General features: G+C 40.4%; 1 pseudogene; it reads left to right on the top strand.

The window, feature by feature from the left end:
* The first annotated feature begins 1,564 nt into the window (after positions 1–1,564).
* On the top strand, positions 1,565–1,658 carry LOC118020453 (annotated as a pseudogene).
* The last annotated feature ends 2,410 nt before the right edge of the window (positions 1,659–4,068 follow it).

A 4,068-nucleotide genomic window follows, 5' to 3' on the forward strand; every position in this document is an offset into this window, starting at 1 on the left:
ACAGATAGTGCAAAGGTCCTGAGGTGTGACTATGTTGGACATGTTTGAGGAACAGTGTTTCCAGTGGAACTGGGGTAAAGTGAGCAAGCGGGAGGGTAAGAAGTTGATCACAGAGGTCAGATCCCATAGGACTTGTAGACCACTGCCAGGGCTCTGGCTTGCACTCTTCATAGAATGGGAGATAGGGAAGAATTTGGAGTAGAGGAGGGACATGGTCTGATGTATATTTAGAAAGGATTTCTTTGGCCATTTTGTTGAGAATATACTGTAGGGAATAAAGGTGGAAGCAGGGAAATAAAAAACTGCTCATTCCAGGTATAGAATGAAGTGAATTAGAACATGCTTCCAAATCTCATTTGGTGTACATTAAACTCAGTTAGTTCATTTTCCATATAGCAAAATGAGTAAGCTAGGGAGGCCTGTTTGAACACCTATTTATCTTGGCCAAATACTTTCTTCTAGCATCTTGAAGTCATTTATTTGGCCATGTTGGTGCTATGACCAAAATGAGTTTTTCTATAATAGTGACATAAATCCTTGACTTCCAATAGACAATTGGATTAAATAGGATTTTTTGGGGGGGGGGGTGGTAGTGGGTGGGTGGTATATTCCAACTACTTCTTATCAAGACCAGTGTAATTTTCAGTATAGACTAGGTAGTGGTTTGAAACATCATCTACCCAGATTCCATCTGATGGTAGAGTATAGGATTAATAGTGGATTATCATTAGAAGCCCATATTCTACCATGCAGAATTAGGATCAGAACCATGATCTTTTAAAAACAAATCATGGAATACTGACACAGCGGGAATTTGAATTCATTTTGAGTAACCATTGATATTATCCCATCCCTAGCCTTCAGATCCATACAACAGAGCCTAGATGGGGAATTTGATGCTGTTATTCTTATGGAATTGATAGAACTAGAAATCACATAAACTGTAGTAAGCTCATTTATTGATATTTGAATAACTTTATGGACCATGCTTGGGTTAATGATAGGGTAGAAATGCCATTAAAGCAGAACACTATTAGTTAATCCACTGGTGACGTGCATTAGTGATACTTGAAAATTGTACAGTGGTGAGGACTTTTGTAGTTTTAGCTCATCCCCCTATTAAGATTTGTAGGTGTTTTTTACATGAACTTAATTTTCTCCTTTCACCCTCAGCAGATGACTCAGATCCCTTTAACCTACTAGAAGACATGCTCGAGAAGGCTTTCTGTTAATGGAACATGACTGCTGTGTTTTCTCTCAAAATGCAGCACAGTAGCTTTAGAATTACAGGTCTACTATGTGACCAAGAAGCATCCTCAGTTGACATACAGATTGCACAGTTTATTGGAAATGTGAAGCATACTTCCTTTATTTACTCTGGGGTTCATGATAGGGAGTAGAAGTACAGCAAAGAGAGGAGACTGTTCAAGAAAGTATTGGATTAATCTGAGGCCTTTCCCCTTTGTATCTGATTTATCTTTTGCTGAGAATTGATCAGTGCCTTCATGGAAGATATGCTCAGGAAATGGCAATCAGTTACCTGTTAGAAATATCCTTGGTGCTCACCTTGTTGGCATGTATCCTAAAAAATTGGAATGGTGCAGAGGAGATTAGCATGGCCCCTGTGAAAACAAATTTATGAAGCATTCCATATTTTTAAGCTAAACTTATGGTGTAAAAGTTACATATAGCAAATCATTAAGTTGTACACCTTAAAATACAAGGTTACGTGTCAATTATATCTCAGTAAAACTGGAAAAAAGAGAAATATTTGTGTTTGGAGGCTGGAGGGAGGGCTAAAGGATCAGATAAGGCGGTCCCATCTTTTGAGACTGTGGTCAGGAATTTAGCAAGAAACTGAACATGCAAAATGCTGTATTAAGCACATGTGTTGGTACCTGAAATCCAGCATCCTTTTAAAACAAAGTGGTTAAGAGGGTATAAATGTTAGTATTCCATTGCCATCCCTGCCACCACAAATCTACAGCCTACTATTTTCCTACCATACGTTTCCTAATGATGCTTCTGTTGATAGAAAGCCCCAGTCATTTTTTATTAATGGATGCTGTGACTTCTTCCCACTCTCTTTCCATTGGCACAGCATTTACTGATTAAGGATGCTGGGTGAGTCAGAATATTCCTTGCATAATGATTGGTTACTTGGAATGGGTACCAGCTCTTCCTTTGTGATAAAGAACAGTGTATATAAATAAGGGTAAGAGATTTTCTTGATGTTCAAGGTCTTTGGTCTCTGAGTTACAGACTATAAATTTCCTGGGCCACATTCTAGATGCAGAACTTCCACTGAAGTCAACAGAAGTTTAAAAAAAATTAATGGCAGGAAAATGCACTACTATTATTTATTATTATTTCCTTTTGACTGCTCTGAAGATAATTTGGTGCATAAAGTGTTGAAGAAGTTTTGGGTTTTTCCAGTGACTCATTTTCATGCAAATGTTTATCACATATCTGGGTATTGTTTTCCTCTATCATATATATTTCCATCTTCCATGGGTAAATCAACATCTTCATCCATATTGCACATTCAGCGGCTGTAAATTCAGCCTGTATTCTCATTAAATGTTACGAATATGTGATTTTCATTTATGATTTTAGTGGGTGTTTCTGAAATTTCTACAGCAGCATCTGGCCAGGATATAGTGTCTGTGAATCAGAATTACTACACCTAGTTTTATTTTTCTTCTGTATACTTATTTCTCTAATCCCTTCCTAGCCAACGGAAGACAATGTGAATTCTTTTCTATCCTAATTCTCAGAGACCCACCTCCCCCCCCCCCCCCCCCCCCCCCCCCCCCCCCCCCGCCCCAACTCATGTATAGACCTTTGGTTTGATTTTGCTGTTCCTGTTATGCATGTTTCAGGGAACAATGGAAGCAAATCCTGAGTCCCGCCCCTTCCTCCCTTCCAGCACTCACATCTCTAAGCCACCACTGTGGTTTAATCAGACCGGTGCAAGCACCTCGTAAGAGGTTTTTCACTATGTTCAGCTTCAGCCCCCTCTAATCTCTTGATGCCGCTGTTAGAATGATCTTTTAAAGATGCAGAGATGATTCTGCATCTCCCTGCTTAAAACCCTTCTTATTGTCCTCAGGATAAAGACCAAATTCTTAGACCTGGCTCATGGAGCTCTTCCTACTCTGATCCCAACTTGCCCCTGAGGACTGTTGTTCCACCCTCTGTCTCCCTCTATCCTCCAACCACAGGCCCAGCTTTCAGACCCCCACATCATCACGTTTTTCACCTCCGGGCCTTTGTACGTGCTCTTTCCTCTGCTTGGCTCACTGTTCCACTTCAACTGCTCCCGAATATATCCTGCTCATCCTTCAGCTTAAACTCTTCTCTTCTGAGTGGCCCCTTTTGCTGGCACCCATGAGTTCTGCATTTCCACAGGATTCTGCCCTTGACCTTTCAAAATAGCCATCACTCCTGGGAGACTTTTTAGTGCCTAACTTCCCCATTAGATAGCTCTCTTCGTGAGTCCAGTGACCCAATCTGTGTTGTGATTGCTTTGTCCCCAGCACTTTGCACATAAAAGGTATTTGGGCACCTAATGGGTATGTAATGAATGTTTGCTGACTTCGCTTTAGTACTCTTCTACTAGAGACAGTGGGATGTTCTTTTTTTGAAATTACACAGATACTCATTGTTTTTTATCCTCCTTCTCTGGACCAGCTTCCTGATGCTCGTTTTCACTCTAAGAGCCCAGTTTGCTTTGGAGTGATTGAAACATCCATGGGTGAGGAGGAGACCACTAGCCTGAGAGGAGAGGCTTGAGTTTGAATTCACCTAACATTAATTGGGCTTTAAACTCTGGGCAAATTGTTGAATCTCTGTGGTTATTATGAGAGGAACAAACTGGATACTGAGAAGCCATTTCGTGTACTTTAGTGGAGATATAGTCCATTGTGCTGGGGTACAGAAGATAACATGATTAAAAGGTGAACAAATGAAAATTCAGCATATCTTATTACAGTGAATGCTAAATTTTGACCTAGAGAGGGCTGAGGACAGGCTGTCTGTTTCTTCTATCATGTGCCCTCTTTCCCA

The sequence above is a fragment of the Mirounga leonina genome, unplaced genomic scaffold (genome assembly GCF_011800145.1).
Source record: "Mirounga leonina isolate KUSES-001 unplaced genomic scaffold, KU_Mleo_1.0 Mir_173, whole genome shotgun sequence".
Classification (NCBI taxonomy): Eukaryota; Metazoa; Chordata; class Mammalia; order Carnivora; family Phocidae; genus Mirounga; species Mirounga leonina.